Source organism: Mustelus asterias, chromosome 9, assembly GCF_964213995.1.
Source record: "Mustelus asterias chromosome 9, sMusAst1.hap1.1, whole genome shotgun sequence".
Taxonomy (NCBI): Eukaryota; Metazoa; Chordata; class Chondrichthyes; order Carcharhiniformes; family Triakidae; genus Mustelus; species Mustelus asterias.
Genome location: NC_135809.1, coordinates 129,277,275 through 129,295,024, shown reverse-complemented (window position 1 = coordinate 129,295,024; position 17,750 = coordinate 129,277,275). Strand labels below are relative to the sequence as shown.

Sequence of the window (17,750 nt, the reverse complement as noted above, 5' to 3'; positions counted from 1 at the left end):
GTTCAGGACATCCCTTGGACAGAATCTCATAGAATCATAGAAGAGGCCCTTCAGCCCATCGAGTCTGCGTTGACACATGAGAAACACCTGAATTCCCACCTAATCCCATCTGCCAGCACTTGGCCCATAGCCCTGAATGTTATGATGTGCCAAGTACTCATCCAGATACTTTTTCAAGGATGTGAAGCAACCCGCCCCCACCACCCTCCCAGGCAGCACATTCCAGACCGTCACCACTCTCTGGGTAAAAGGTTTTTCCTCACATCCCCCCTAAATCTCCTGCCCCTCACCTTGAACCAATGTCCCCTCGTGACTCCCAAATGGCTGTAAATTGGGAGAGGGGAGTGTGCGGCGGGACCTGGGTGTAACTGAAGGTAAGCATGCAGGTGCAGCAGGCGGTAAAGAAGGCAAATGGCATGTTGGCCTTCATTGCGAGAGGTTTTGAGTACAGGAGCAGGGATGTGTTGTTGCAACTATACAGGGCCTTGGTGAGGCCACACCTAGAGTATTGTGTGCAGTTTTGATCTCCTTTTCTGAGGAAGGACGTTCTTGCTCTTGAGGGAGTGCAGCGAAGGTTTACCAGGCTGATTCCGGGGATGGCGGGACTGATGTATGAGGAGAGATTGACTAGGTTAGGATTGTTTTCACTGGAGTTCAGACGAATGAGGCGGGATCTCATAGAGACTTAGAAAATTCTAACAGGACTAGACAGGGTAGATGCAGGAAGGATGTTCCCAATGGTGGTGGAGTCCAGAACCAGGGGTCACAGTCTGAGGGTAGAGGGTAGGCCATTTAGGACAGAGGTGAGGAGACATTTCTTCACCCAAAGAGTGGTGAGCCTGTGGAATTCATTACCACAGGAAGTAGTTGATGCCAAAACATTGAATGCATTCAAGAGGCGGCTGGATATAGCACTTGGGGCGAGTGGGATCAAAGGTTATGGGGAAAAAGCAGGATTAGGCTGTTGAGTTGGACGATCAGCCATGATCGTAATGAATGGCGGAGCAGGCTCGAAGGGCCGAATGGCCTCCTCCTGCTCCTTTGTTTCTATGTTCTATGTTTCTATGACTGACCCTTCAATTAAGGGGAATAGTTGCTCCTTATCCACTCTGTCCATGTCCGTCATAATATTTTACACCTCGATCAGGTCGCCCCCTCAGTCTTCTCTGCTTCAACAAAAGCAACCCAAGTCTACCCAACCTGTCTTCATAACTAAAATGTTCCATCCCAGGCAGCATCCAGGTGAACCTCCTCTGCACCCCATCCAGTGCAATCACATCCTTCCTATAATGTGGCGACCAGAACTGCACGCAGTACTCCAGCTGTGGCCTCACCAAAGTTCTATACAACTCCAACATGACTTCACTGCTTTTGTAACCTGTGCCTCGATTGAGGAAGACAACTGTCCCACATGCCTTTTTCACCACCCTACTAGCATTCCCTTCCGCTTTCAGAGATCTGTGGACAAACACGCCAATGTCCCTTTGTTCCACAGAACTTCCTAGTGTCCTATCATTCATTGAATACTTTCTTGTTAATGATTCCTTCCAAAGTGCATCACCTCACACTTTTCAGGGTTAAATTCCAACTGCCCATTTGACCATTCTGTCTATATCTTTTTGTAGCCCAAGACACTCTGCCTCACTGTTGACCGCCAATCCAATCTTTGTGTCATCCACAAACTTACTAATCCTACTCCCTACAAAGTTATCAATGTCATTTATAAAAATGACAAATAATAGGGGGCCCAACACAGATCCCTGTGGTATGCCACCAGACACTGGCTTCCAATCACTGAAAAGTCTCGCAACACCAGGTTAAAGTCCAACAGGTTTATTTGGTATCACAAGCTTTCGGAGTGCTGCTCCTTCATCAGGTGAGTACTTCTTACTGTGCCCACCCCAGTCCAATGCCGGCATCTCCATATCATTCAGTCACTAAAACAGCCTTCTGTCATCACCCTCTGTCTCTGACAACTGAGCCAATTTTGAATCCACTTTATCAAATTACCCTGTATCCCATGTGAATTTACTTTCTTTACGAGTCTCCTGTGTGGGACATTTTCAAAGGCTTTGCTGAAATCCATATAAACTACATCAACTGCACTATCCTCGTCTACATACCTGGTCACCTCCTCAAAAAATTCAATCAAATTTGTTTGGCAAACACCTCCAATACCTATGTCAATTTACTCAAGAACCTCACAATCTCTCTCCCTGAATTCCACACCATCGTTCTCATTCCCTTGGGTGAAGACGGATGTGAAGTATTCATTCAACACTCTGCCAATGTCCTCTGGCTCCACCCACAGATTGCCCCCTTGATCCCTAATGGGCCCTACTCTTTCCTCTTCCCATTGATATACTTACTCAAAAAGGGGAGGCGGTACATAGTGGTATTATTGCGAGACTATTCATCCAGAAACTCAGCTAATATCCAGGGGACCCAGGTTCGAATCCCATCACAGCAGATGGTGGCATTTGAATTCAATTAAAAATATCTGGAATTAAGAATGTACTGATGAGCGTGAAACCATTGTCGATTGCCGGAAAAACCCATCTGGTTCACTAATGTCCTTTAGGGAAGGAAATCTGCCGTTCTTACCTGTTCTGGCCTACATGTGACTCCAGAGCCACAGCAATATGTTTGACTCTTGACTGACCTCTGGCAACTGGAGATGGGCAATAAATGCTGGCCAGCCAGCGACGCCCATATGCTGCAGATGAATATAGGATATCTTGGGATTCTCCCTACTTTTACCAGACAGAGCTGCTCTCATATCACTTCTCTGCTTTCCTAATTGCTTTCTTAAGCTCCACTCCCAGCTCTTTCTTAAATTATTTGACAGATAGAATCCCCTTTCTAATGCCTCCATAACAAGCCAGTGTTTTGGCAGTTTTTAACAACCTCTTTTTTAATTCCCTTAGTTTCCCGAGCATTCCCGAGTTGGACATTTCTCATTATCACCTATCAGAAATATTAAGAAACCGACTGCACAAAAAACACTAATTGGAATGATAACATCTACTTGAAATGTCTACATTGGGTCACCTAGGGACAGAAACTTAAGTGCACATTTATCCAGATTTAATTTTTCAATGTTTAACTTTCCGCTTAAAACATATTTTGACTTCAGGATGTTTTATCGTATTTAACTGCAGCACCTCAAAATTAGCACCTAGTCTGTTCTGAATGCATGACTAGTTCATTAACCAATCAGACTTTGTAATTGCTCTGTCACTTCTTTAGATTAAAAACTCATCTTTCTGTGATAACCTCATATGCTTAACTGGGACGGTGATAACATTCCCGACGTAGAATTGCTGATTTAAACTTATCCCAAACGTAGGAGGGCATTTAAGGGGCATCTAGATGAATACATGAATAGGATGGGAATGGAAGGATACGGACTCAGTAAGCGCATACAGTTTTAGTTTAGGCAGGCATCATGATAGGAGCAGGCTTGGAGGGCCGAAGGGTCTGTTCCTGTGCCGTACTGTTCTTTGCTCTTTGTTTTTTGTACTTTGCCGGAGGGATCTTCACATTCCGTGGAGAATGTCCTTGTGCATGAGACGCAAAAACCCAGTCTGCAGGTGCAACAGGTGATCAAGAAGGCAAATGGGATGTTGGCCTTTATCGCAAGGGGGATAGAATATAAAAGCAGAGATGTCTTGCTGCATCTGTACAGGGCATTGGTGAGGCCGCAGCTGGAATACTGTGTGCAGTATTGGTCCCCTTATTTGCGGAAGGATATATTGGCCTTGGAGGGAGTGCAGAGAAGGTTCACCAGGTTGACACCAGAGATGAGGGGTGTTGATTATGGGGTGAGACTGAGCAGTTTGGGTTTGTACACGTTGGAATTTAGAAGGCTGAGGGGGGATGTTATAGAGACCTATAAGATAATGAAGGGGCTGGATAGGGTAGAGATGGAGAGATTCTTTCCACTTAGAAAGGAAACTAGAACTAGAGGGCACAGCCTTAAAATAAATGGGGGTCAGTTTAGGACAGTGTTGAGGAGGAACTTCTTCTCTCAGAGGGTGGTGAATCTCTGGAATTCTCTGCCCACTGAAGTGGTGGAGGCTACCTCGTTGAATATGTTTAAATCACGGATAGATGGATTCCTGATCGGTAAGGGAATTAGGGGTTATAGGGATCAGGCGGGTAAGTGATCCACTTCAGATCAGCCATGATCCTATTGAATGGCGGGGCAGGCTCGAGGGGCTAGATGGCCTACTCCTGCTCCTATTTCTTCTGTTCTCATGTTCTTATTAAGGTTTAGAAAGTGTGACTGTGAGCAAGATTCCAGATAAGGACGGTGGACTTCGGCCCAACTTGTCCATGCCGCCCCTTTTTCTTTGAAAACCCCTAAGCTAGTCCCAATTGCCCGCATTTGGCCCATATCCCTCGACACCCATCTTACCCATATAACTGTCTAAAAAATTTTTTAAAGATAAAATTGTACCCGCCTCTACTACTACCTCGGGCAGCTTGTTCCAGACACTCACCACCCTCTGTGTGAAAAAATTGTCCCTCTGGACCCTTTTGTATCTCTCCCCTCTCATCTTAAACCTATGCCCTCTAGTTTTAGACTTCCCTATCTTTGGGAAAAGATGTTGACTATCTAGCTGATCTATGCCCCTCATTATTTTATAGACCTCTATATGATCACCCCTCAGCCTCCTACACTCCAGAGAGAAAAGTCCCAATCTATCCAGCCTCTCCTTATAACTCAAACCATCAAGTCCTGGTGGCATCCTAGTAAATCTCTTCTGCACTCTTTTTAGTTTAATAATATCCTTTCTATAATAGGGTGACCAGAACTGCACACAGCCTTCGAAGTGTGGCCTTACCAATGTCTTGTACAACTTCAACAAGACATCCCAACTCATGTATTCAATGTTCTGACCAATGAAATCAAGAATGCCGAATGCCTTCTTTACCACTCTGTCCACTTGTGACTCCACTTTCAAGGAGCTATGAACCTGTATCCCTAGATCTCTTTGTTCTGTAACTCTCCCCAGTGGCCTATCATTAACTGAGTAAGTCCTGCCCTGGTTCAATTTACCAAAATGCATCACCTCGCATTTATCTAAATTAAACTCCATCTGCCATTCGTCAGCCCGCTGGCCCAATTGATCAAGATCCCATTGCAGTCCGAGATAACCTTCTTCACTGTCCACTATGCCACCAATCTTGGTATCATCTGCAAATTTACTAACCATGCCTTCTATATTCTCATCCAAATCATTAATACAAATAACAGTGGACCCAGCACCGATCCCTGAGGCACACCACTGGTCACAGGTCTCCAGTTTGAAAAACAACCTTCTGCAACCACCCATGGCTTCTGTCATCAAGCCAATTTTGTATCCATTTCGCTACCTCACCCTGGATCCCATGAGATTTCACCTCATGCAACAACCTACCATGTGGTACCTTGTCAAAGGTACCTAGTGCTGAAGGCAGCTGAACATTTGCAGACTCCAGCCACCCCATGGCAGCAACTAGCCAATATTGACAAATTGAGTTAAAGGCAAAATACCGCGTGTGCTGGAATCTGAAGAAAAAACAGAAAATGCTGGAAAATCTCAGCAGGTCTGACAGCATCTGTGGAGCAAGAACAGAGCCGATGTTTTGAATTAGGGTGATCCGTTGTCAGAGCTAATAAAGTGAGTGATGATTGGGGTAGACGTAGAGGATTCCACTGGGATCATTCCCATGTTGAAGTGATCACCCACTGAGTGCAGAGCGGGGTAACCACATGGATGCAATTGCCCTGCCACCCCCTCCCTCCCCCCAGCAGCAGGCCATCAGAGCTGAAGGCTCTGTGCCCACAGGCTGGGAGGGTCACGGGGATAGAGGTCACTCCTATGGCTTCGATGATTCCTCCATTGGGAATTCCCCACTCCGATAGCCCAACCATTAAATTCCTCTTCAGTTTCCAATTTTTAACCATGCTCATGAGAGTGCCCCATGCCAAAGTGCCCTCGCGATCGCCTACCTGCCCTGGCAGAGCTTCCCTCTCCCAGATAAGCTACAGACCGGACATCACTGTGAGTCCTCTGATTGGGCCAGCAGCCTCAGTAACCCACCCGACTTATTTAATTGGACAACGGACATGAAGGCAGGTAATTATGGGTTAGGGCTTGAAACCGCCACCATTCCTGAAAATATTCCATCTGCACAAGACTCTGCCTAATATATTGTCCCACATATAATGTCCCACAAACCTGACTTCCAATTTCAATCTGCATTCTAAGCTGATTAAGAACTCATCTCTCAAATGCCAGAGTACCTATCACCCCTTTAGTGTAATGACTTCAATCAGGATGTGGAGTTGCTGGCGTTGGACTGGGGTGGGCACAGTAAGTCGTCCCACAACACCAGGTTAAAGTCCAACAGGTTTATTTGGTAGCACGAGCTTTTGGAGCGCTGCTCCTTCATAAGGTGAGTCACCTGATGAAGGGGCGGTGCTCCGAAAGCTTGTGCTACCAAATAAACCTGTTGGACTTTAACCTGGTGTTGTGAGACAACTTACTGGGACTTCAATCAGGCCATTGCGGTTGGCTTATTGGAGTATGAACTCCCTGATTAAGGATCCAATTGATGGGCCAATCAGGGAGTCTTTGCCTTGTACTTAACTGAGAGTGTCAGTTCCTCTGACACCCCCAGAGATAGACTACTAACTACTAGCACACTGTGTACTGCTGTTAGAGTTTGTAAATAAAGGGATTTTGGTGAAGGGACTTCTGCCTCTCAAGACCTATTACATTTAGAAATCACCAACATGCATCATGAAGGTGCCTGAAAAAATGTATTGATATTATCAATAAAACATTGCAGGACCTGCTTTTAGTTGAACAAAACCTATTCTCTGCAAAACAGATCTCCTAAAACCTGAAAGTATCATTCAGATTATGGACACATTTACTTTTGCGTTTTCCTTCCCTCCCATTCAATCAGCCACAATTTCAGTCTGCTTCTAATTATTTATTTTTAACGCTTCACGCATTTGCCTGTCATCCTTGTACAGGAACCATTCTAAGCTTCTCTGCCTCATTCCAATTTTAGCATATGTGCTCGGGGCACAAGTAAATCCCCAGTTAATGCTCAGCACCTGCATACAATTAATCACAGTTAATATGCGATTAACACTAATTGCATGCAAAATTGGGAAGTCCATTCATGTGACCCGTCTAATTTTTGCTCTCGAACCCAACTCTACTTAAAATGGAGATGTACCTCTTAGAGTGGCAGTGCATCTCTTGCTTGCAATCATAGGATCATAGAATCCCTACGGTACAGAAGGGGGCCATTTAGCCCATCGAATCTGCACCAACCACAATCCCACTCAGGTCCTATTCTCATAACCCCATATATTTAACCCCATGATTAGCACCTTGTTAGTCACCTTGACACTAGGGCCAATTTAGCATGGTCAATCCACCTAACCCGCACATCTTTGGATTGTGGGAGGAAACCGGAACACCCGGAGGAAACCCACGCAGACACGGGGAGTACATGCAAACTCCACACAGGCAGTGACCCAAGGCTGGAATTCAACCTGGATCCCTGGCGCTGTGAGGCAGCAGTGCTAACCACTATGTCATCATGCCACCTTCAAGACCTGGCTGCAGAAATGAATTGGAGAGCTGTCCCCCCCATATTCCTAATGAATCCTTGGAGATCCCCATGCAAAAGTAGGAGCCGGCTGTTAGTTGTTGTTCCCCAGTATCTGCAGGGTCATCCTCGAAGCCACTAACAAGCAGTCTTGGGTAGAAGTGGCTGAAAGGGTTAATGTTGTTCGTATCATCCCCAAGACTTTGGTTTAATGTTTAATGATCAACTCAGAGCAGAAGGAGGTGAGTGCATATCTTCAAAACTTCAGCTGTCTCACTCCCTCCCACCTCAGGGTGGCACGGTGGCACAGTGGTTAGCACCGCTGCCTCACAGCGCCAAGGACTCGGGTGCAATTCCGGCCTCGGGTGACTGTGTGGAGTTTGCACATTCTCGCCATGTCTGCGTGGGTTTTCTCCCACACTCCAAGCATGTGTGGATTAGGTTGATTGGCCATGCTAAATGGCCCCTTAGTGTCAGAGGGACAAGCATGTAAAATACCATGGGGTGACTGGGATAGGGCCTGGGTGAGATTGTGACTGGTGCAGACTCAATGGGCCAAATGGCCTCCTTCTGCTCTGTAGGAATTCTATCTATTACTTCACCTCTGCCACATTCTTCATTATACAATCCCAAAGGTAGAATAGGTCACATCTCTTGCATGTTGCAAACACGTTCACTGTTTCACTTTCTCGCTCTACACTGGATTATCAGTGTTCTCTTCTCGCATGTTGCCACTTATACGACCATCAACAATACCCGTCACTCCAGCCTTATTTTGCAAGGCACACCCTCCCTTCCATATTGAGCACCTTTGCATCCTCATTCCATCTTCCTTCTTCTTCTTCAACACCTTTCAACAAACCTTGGGCCTTTTCAACACCAAAGTTATTCCAGAGAAGAGCTTGGGGGAGGACAGTCATTTTGAGGGCGCTGCGTCAAGTTTCCTGCCCCGCTCAGTCATGCCACATGGGCTCAGTGGCGGGATAGAGAAGTCTGCACAGGGTACAATGCCCATACCAGTGAGCAACAACAAGAACACAGGGCGGAGATAGCACCAGAGGGACCTCACCAGAGAGGGAGTACCCCCACCCCCTTCCAGCTCAGCTCAGGACAACACGGATGAGTGCATCAGTGGCCCAACCATAAGGAAAGTACAGCTGGTCTCACACAGACGGCTGTACGAGCTATTGGAAGATGCACGAAGGTATTGCAGCACCAGGGTTTCAACCATGAAAACATCTACATCCTGCTCATTTGGCATCACCCTGCAATGTCATCACTGCTCTTCAATATATATCTATCAAGGCTGTCATGGTGGCACAGTGGTTAGCACTGCAGCTTCACAGCACCAGGGACCTGGTTCGATTCCCGGCTTGTCTGTGTGGAGTTTGCATGTTTTTCCCGTGTTGGCGTGGGTTTCCTTCGGGTGCTCTGGTTTCCCCCCACATTCTGAAAGATGTGTTGGTTAGGTGCATGGACCCAAACAGGCACTGGACTATGGGAATTTCACAGTAACTTCATTGTAGTGTTAATGTGAGCCATACTTGTGACTAATAAATAAACTTTTATAAATTAAACTTTATATTATTGGTATCCATCGAGGATGCTGCAGCTGGATCCTCACAGAATAAGTCCTTGCTGACATAATTTGCAACTTCAGTAGGAGCTCAAATGGTTACCATGTGGACTCCTGGGTGCCCGACAGAGAGAAGGGTGCATCAGATGGATAGAGCTTTGAAGAAGTTTTGAAATCTGCTCTATGCAGATCACTGGAATCGATAAGCCTCAGGCCCAAGCAAGTGGTACAATGGAACCAGTAAGTGCTGGGCACCTTTCATGGAAGTCAGTATGTCTATATATTCAACCACTCAACGCTGACTAGTAACTAGCATGGTGACAACAAATCAGCTGGAGCAGATTGCAGCAGCCTCTGACTGGAACCTCACTAGCCAGAGTACCCATAAACCACCAGCCTATCAATGGGCCTTAAGAAGTAAATTGATTTATTATTGTCACATGTATTTGGACACAGTGAAAAGTATTGTTTCTTGCGTGCCATAGAGATAAAACATACTGTTCATAGAGTACATAAGGCAGAAGGAAAGGAGAGGGTGCAGAATATGGGGGCGATTCTCCAAAAAAAATTCGAAGCCTTGAATTTGCGTGAAAACCCGGAGGAAACCCCGCTGGTTTTTCAGTGGGAGTTTCAAAGTGAATCTCCCACACTCTGCAGAGCGCACCAGCATGAAACATGCTGAAAATCAGTGGACGGGGCCTATTCCCGCTGAGAGGCCGGCAGCAGAGCTCTGAGCGGGCCACTGCGCATGTGCCGATCTATCAGAGCCGGGGTCGGCGCATACGCAGTGGTCACTGTCTGCTGGCTTCCCAATTGCTGGCCCCCCCCTCATCGCCGGCCCTCCCACCCCCACCCCCCCTCATGGCCCAATCGTTGCCCCCCCGGGAACCGGCTGCCAGAGGCAGACAAAGGTTATGGCAGCGCCGCAGGTTGGGAGAATCATCCCCATAGTGTTGCAGTTATCGATAGGGTGTAGAGAAAGATCAACTTAATACGAGGTAAGTCCATTCAAAAGTCTGACGGCAGCAGGGAAGAAGCTGTTCTTGAGTCGGTTGGTACGTGACCTCAGACTTTTGTATCTTTTTCCTGACGGAAGAAGGTGGAAGAGAGAATGTCCGGGGTGCGTGGGGTCCTTAACTATGCTGGCTGCCTTGCCGAAGCAGCTGGAAGTGTGGATGGAGTCAATGGATGAGAGGTTGGTCTGCGTGATGCATTGGGCTACGTTCACGACCCTTCGTAGTTTCTTGCAGTCTGGGACAGAGCGTAAGACCATAAGACAAAGGAGCAGAATTAGGCCACTCGGCCCATCGAGTCTGCTCCGCCATTCAATCATGGCTGGTATTTTTCGCATCCCCATAACCCCTGATCCCTTTATTAATCAAGGACCTGACAGCAGGAGCCATACCAAGATACAGCCAGAAAGAATGCTTTCAATGGTGTATCAGTAGAAACATGAAGAGGTGGAGAAATCTGTCAGCACTGTTAAGGTCACCGTGTGGGGAGGTGTGAGGAAGGCGGGGGGGGGGGGGGGGGGGTGGGGGGGAGGTGTGGGGAAGGCGGGGGAGGGGGGGAGTGTTGAGGCAGGGGGGAATCTCTACGTGGGTGCAGTAAAGATAGAAAATCTTCAAGGAAAACCATATGGGTTGAAAAGAAATGAATGTAAGACAGTTATTACGCTTGGCGTTGAGTGCATCACCTTGAACACATTTGTCACTTTGTTAAGAGTCGTTTAAGATATCCTCTTATTTTACACGATCAAAATGTCAACGGATGCTGAAATTTGCTGAATGGTTGAAATGTTCGGTAATGCAGGGTGACGGCAGCGGTGAAGGGTTTAACACGGGACCTTACACAGTGGTGCTCTTTCTAAGTTCTCATGGCAGGGATACAAGAAGATCAACAACATTGTGACTAATTCATAAAGCAACTGCGAAATAGAATGTGAAATGAAACCGGCTGCCGTCATATCGCATGCTTTACAAGCGAGATAAATTTCTGTTCAAAGAAATAGGTGCATTTTAATAAACTTTGCTAATTATATCGAGAGTATGAATGAAAGCAGTTGGGAAACTGAGTTGTTTTCCCTTCGTACGCAGGGGTGCTAATGTATACCATCAGGATGCTTCTAAGTGTTGGATTAATTAGAATTGATATATATGGGATTCATACTTTCTGAATGATTCAATATTTTCCTCTGTTTGCTGAATATTCTAACAGCATTAAGTATAAATAACTTATTGGGTTCTCAGCTCTTCTCAGCAATCTTCTGCTTTCATTCGCCGGTTGCCATCATGGGGATTTAAGAAAGATTTAACCTGTTTAAAGATTTGGCATTTTTATACAATGAGGGATGAGTCACTCTTCGTGTGGACATAAATATTCTTTTGGGGCGTCTGCACTCAGACCACATGCAGTTACCACTGAAGGCAAGATAGGGCAAGATAAGCCACCATATCAAAAACATATTTTCAATGATTGATGAATCACACATGCAAATGACTTCTCCAATCCCTATCGCTGTTGCGGTAAATCACAGAATCATGGAATCCCCACAGTGCCGAAGAGGCCATTCGGCCCATCGTGTCTGCACTGACTCTCTGACAGAGTGCCTGGAACTTTACCGTCCCGCCCGCCACGGGAATCAGAGAGGGCAAAGGGAATGTCCATTGACTTTGGAGGGATTTGACGATTTCGGGATGAGATACTTTGGGGGAATCGCTCACCTGGAGTTCAGTTCTACATGACAAGCAGAAAATGGCAAAAATACTTTACATTAAGAGAACATAAGAACATAAGAAATAGGAGCAGGAGTAGGCCATCTAGCCCCTCGAGCCTGCCCCGCCATTCAATAAGATCATGGCTGATCTGAAGTGGATCAGTTCCATTTACCCGCCTGATCCCTATAACCCTTAATTCCGTTACCGATCAGGAATCCATCTGTCCGTGATTTAAACATATTCAACGAGGTAGCCTCCACCACTTCAGTGGGCAGAGAATTCCAGAGATTCACCACCCTCTGAGAGAAGAAGTTCTTCCTCAACTCTGTCCTAAACTGACCCCCCTTTATTTTGAGGCTGTGCCCTCTAGTTCTAGCTTCCTTTCTAAGTGGAAAGAATCTCTCCATCTCTACCCTATCCAGCCCCTTCATTATCTTATAGGTCTCTATAACATCCCCCCTCAGCCTTCTAAATTCCAACGAATACAAACCCAATCTGCTCAGTCTTTCCTCATAATCAACACCCCTCATCTCTGGTATCAACCTGGTGAACCTTCTCTGCACTCCCTCCAAGGCCAATATATCCTTCCGCAAATAAGGGGACCAATACTGCACACAGTATTCCAGCTGCGGCCTCACCAATGCCCTGTACAGATGCAGCAAGACATCTCTGCTTTTATATTCTATCCCCCTTGCGATATAGGCCAACTTACCATTTGCCTTCTTGATCACCTGTTGCACCTGCAGACTGGGTTTTTGCGTCTCATGCACAAGGACCCCCAGGTCCCTCTGCACAGCAGCATGTTGTAATTTCTTTCCATTTAGATAATAATCCAATTTGCTATTATTTCTTCCAAAGTGAATAACCTCACATTTGTTAACGTTATACTCCATCTGCCAGATCCTCGCCCACTCACTCAGCCTGTCCAAATCTCTCTGCAGACCTTCTACGCCCTCCACACGATTCACTTTTCCACTTATCTTTGTGTCGTCTGCAAACTTTGTTACCCTACACTCAGTCCCCTCCTCCAGATCGTCTATATAAATGGTAAATAGTTGAGGCCCCAGTACCGATCCCTGCGTTTTCCCTACATTTTCCCAACTAAGAGCGTGGGGGAGTAGGTTTGGATGTTAACTGGATTACCTCTGATTCTGGTAATTGTCTTTAACTTTTAAATCATAGTTATCAATGTGTTGCATATAAAAATAGCTGCAGTGCATCTTGTGTAGTGTCTACAAGATGCACTGCAGCAATTCACCAAAGATCCTTAGTGTTACCAACAACCTGCCCTGGTCCCCCCATGCTGACACTATAGTTAAGAAAGTCCACCAAAGCCTCTACTTTCTCAGAAGACTAAGGAAATTTGGCATGTCAGCTACGACTCTCACCATCTTTTACAGATGCACCATAGAAAGCATTCTTTCTGGTTGTATCACAGTTTGGTATGGCTCCTGCTCTGCTCAAGACCACAAGGAGCAACAAAAGGTTGTGAATGTAGTCCAAACCATCACGCAAACCAGCCTCCCATCCATTGACTCTGTCTATACTTCCCACTGCCTCGGCAAAGCAGCCGGCATAATTAAGGACCCACACACCATGGACATTCTCTCTTCCGCCTTCTTCCTTCGCGAAAAAGATAAAAAGATACAAAAATCTGAGGTCACATACCAACCGACTCAAGAATAGCTTCTTCCCTGCTGCTGTCAGACTTTTGAATGGACTTACCTTGCATTCATCATAGAATCATAGAATCCCTACAGTACAGAAAGAGGCCATTCGGCCCATCGAGTCTGCACCGACCACAATCCCACCCAGGCCCTACCCCCATATCCCTACATATTTTACCCGCTAATCCCTCTAATCTACGCATCCCAAGACACTAAGGAGCAATTTTTAGCATGGCCAATCAACCTACCCCGCACATCTTTGGACTGTGGGAGGAAACCGGAGCACCCGGAGGAAACCCACGCAGACACGAGGAGAATGTGCAAACTCCACACAGACAGTGACCCGAGCCGGGAATCGAACCCGGGTCCCTGGAGCTGTGAAGCAGCAGTGCTAACCACTGTGCTACCGTGCCGCCATTAAGTTGATCTTTCTCCACACCCTAGCTATGACTGTAACACTACATTCTGCACTCTCTCCTTTCCTTCTCTATGAACGGTATGCTTTGTCTGTATATTGCGCAAGAAACAATACTTTTCACTGTACGTTAATACACGTGACAATAATAAATCAAATCAAATCAAATCTTCCAAATCCACGACCACTTCCATCTCGAAGGACAAGGGCAGCATGCATGGGAACACCACCGCCTGCAAGGTCCCCTCCAAGCCACTCACCATCCTGACTTGGAGATTTGTCGCCGTTCCTTCGCAGTCGCTGGGTCAAAATCCTGGAATTCCCTCTCTAACCCACAGCACATGGACTGCAGCGATTCAAGAAGGCAGCTCACCACCACCTTCTCAAGGGCAACTAGGGATGGGCAATAAATGCTGGCCAGCCAGCGACGCCCATGTCCCACGAATGAATAAAAAAAAAATACAATGCCAATACAGGGTGAAAATGTCTGTTTCCTCATGTTGATATACTTGATACTCATTTTCATTCAGCTGTGGCACTGCATATGTAACAATGTTCATCAGTACATGCGATTAGTTCATTATTAGTGTCGACCCCTGTCACTTTTGTTTCCAGATTTGCCTGGAGTGTCAGTGGTTCTGAGCAGGGACCCTCACCACTCTAATATCACTTCTATATCTACCACCATGGCCATCACTGGTTAAGGCACTGACCAACAAGGGGAGACAGTGACGTAATGGTAGTGTTGCTGAACTAGAAATCCAGAGACCCAGGGTAATTCTCTGGGGACACGGGTTCGAATCCCACCATGGCAGATGGTGAAATTTGAATTCAATTACAATCTGGAATTAAAAGATGACCATGAAACCATTGTCGGAAAAATCTAGAAAAGTCAAAGAATCAAAAGCACATTGAAAGATGAGATATACCCCAAATAAAAAACAATAGACGTGCGATGTAAAAGCTAATTTGGAGCACTTGAATATAACAAGAACCAGGAGCAATCCAATTTCAGTCATTATATTCTTAAAATATGTATTTCCCTCACTAAGTTGAACTCTCTGCAGAATTCCTCTTTTAAATGATTAACGAGGGGAGGCCTTTTGCCAGACTATTAATTCTGAAACTCAGCTAATATTCTGGGGACCCGGGTTCGAATCCCGCCACGGCGGATAGTGAAATTTGAATTCAATAAAAAATATCTGGAATTAAGAATCTACTGATGACCATGAAACCATTGTCGATTGTCCCATCCAGTTCACTAATGTGCTTTGGGGAAGGAAATCTGCCGTCCTAACCTGGTCTGGCCTACTTGTGACTCTAGATCCACAGCCATGTGGTTGACTCTTAAATGCCCTCAGCTCAAGGGCAATTAGGGATGGGCAATAAATGCTTGCCAATGATGCCCATGAACAAATATTTAAAAAGCCACTCTACTTTCTTTGTCAATGTCTTGTGTGGCGTAGACAGTGCAAGAAGGATCCAGAGGTCAGGATTTTCCAGTCCTGCCAAAAATGTGATGGATTCCCCAACGATAGGATGGGTGAACCAGATCGAATACCGTAGACCTTGGCGGTACCAGACGATGGTGGAGGCATCTCTCCGGCAGCCATGGCGTGGGGGGAGGGGGGGGGGCTGGAAAATTCCACCAGAGACATTTAACATTCAAATGCAGTATGAGGGAAGAAAACAACCAACAATTTTAAAATAAATGTGTTCAATCAGCAAGTTGTGTGAATAGGCTTTAAAGATCTGCAGAATCCTGCCTCATAAAGTCTGCAAGATCTGCACACATACCTAATACACTGGGGTGGATTTATCTGACATACAAGGATTACAAGATTTAATACGTTTTCTTGCACACTACCAAAATGTTCCTTGCCAGAGTTCCCAGATGACTCTTAAGGGTACTGGAGCCAATGGAGGCCCAGATTACAATCTGAACTGCAGGTTGGCACTGCTGACTAAGGTGGTAGGGGTGATGGTGGGGTGGGGGGGTGGGGGGGTGGCGGCTACAATCTGGTCTAAAGGTTATTGCAGCTTACTCAGTGTTAGAGTACAATCTGCTCTGCAGGTTTGGTTTGCTGGCAAAGAGGCGAGATCGTGCTGAGTGTTTTTTTAGATGACGTTAGCGACATACGTGATCCCATATTGTATTCCAGGCTTCACCAGGTACATCATCATCAGGATAGAATTGCAGATTAGAATCCTTTCAGTGCAGAAGGAGGCCATTCAGCCCATTGAGTCTGCACTGACACTTATCTAGGCTTACCCCGTAACCTCATGTATTTATCCCAATAATCCCCCTAACCTATATACCTTGGGGAAACTAAGGGGCAATTTATCATGGCCAATCCACCTAATCCTGTCCTCTAGATCTACTTCTTGTACTGTCTGGCCCACACAAGACATGGATTAGACAGGATAGATTCAAAAAGAATGTTCCCAATGGTGGAGGTGTCCAGAACTAAGGAAGTTTGAGGATAAGGGGTAAACCTTTAAGAACTGAGGTGAGGAGATATTTCTTCACCCAGAGGGTGGTGAATGTGTGGGATTCACTACCACCAAATGTAGTTGAGGCCAAAACGTTGTGTGATTTCAAGAAGAAATTCGATATAGCTATTGGGGCTAAAGAGATCAAGGGATATGGGGGGAAAAGTTGGGATCAGGATATTGAATTTGATGATCATCCACAATCAGGATGAATGGCAGAGCAGGCTCGAAGGGCCGAATGGCCTACTCCAGTTTCTAGTTTTCTATGTAACCTGCATGTCTATGGACTAGGGAGGAAGCCAGAACACCCGGAAGATGTTACACAAGCCACATAAGGTAAGCTGATAGGACTTTAGCCAGGATGAGGTGTCTCTGCTCATTGTTATACCCATTGTGGTGAGAACTCCAACTAAAATGTGATTTTTAAAAATTCATTCATGGGACGTAGGCATCGCTGGCTGGCCAGCATTTATTGCCCATCCCTAGTTGCCACTGAGTGGTTTGCTAGGCCATTTCAAAGGGCAGTTGAGAGTCAACCACATTGCTGTGGCTCTGGAGTCACATGTAGGCCAGACCAGGTAAGGACGGCAGATTTCCTTCCCTCAAGGACATTATTGAACCAGATGGGTTTTTCTGACAATCAACAATGGTTTCATAGTCACCAGTAGATTCCTAATTCCAGATATTTTTTATTGAATTCAAATTCTACCGGTGCAGTGGCGGGATTTGAATCCAGATTCAAAGAAGCAACAGAGGCTGCTCAGTCGATAAAAGCAAATTGCTGCGGATGCTGGAATCTGAAACCAAAAGAGAAAATGCTGGAAAATCTCAGCAGGTCTGGCAGCATCTATCTGTAAGGAGAGAAAACAGCTGACGTTTCGAGTCCAGATGCCCCTTTGTCAAAGCTCAGTCCTCCAGTAAGTCAGATAAAAGGTTGGGTACCCTGAGGATGTGTATTGGAAACCCCACCATATAATAGTTTCTCCTCCCTCCTCAGCTAATACATTTATTAGCACAAACCACTACCATTATTTCAGAGTGAAGTACAGTAAATGTATTACATTCACTTTATCTTGAAGAGAAACTTCCCTACTTTGTCGTATGTGGCTTTCATTACAGATTTAAAGCATTTGCTACAGTATTTGAAAGCTGTAGTTATAGAAACATAGAAAAACTACAGCACAAAACAGGCCCTTCGGCCCCACAAGTTGTGCTGAACATATCCCTACCTTTTAGGCCTATCTATAACCCTCCATCCTATT

General features: G+C 45.9%; 1 pseudogene; it reads right to left on the bottom strand.

Annotated features, from left to right (window-relative positions):
• Window positions 1–6,988: 6,988 nt before the first annotated feature.
• On the bottom strand, window positions 6,989–7,089 carry LOC144499349 (U6 spliceosomal RNA; annotated as a pseudogene).
• Between the last annotated feature and the right edge of the window lie 10,661 nt (window positions 7,090–17,750).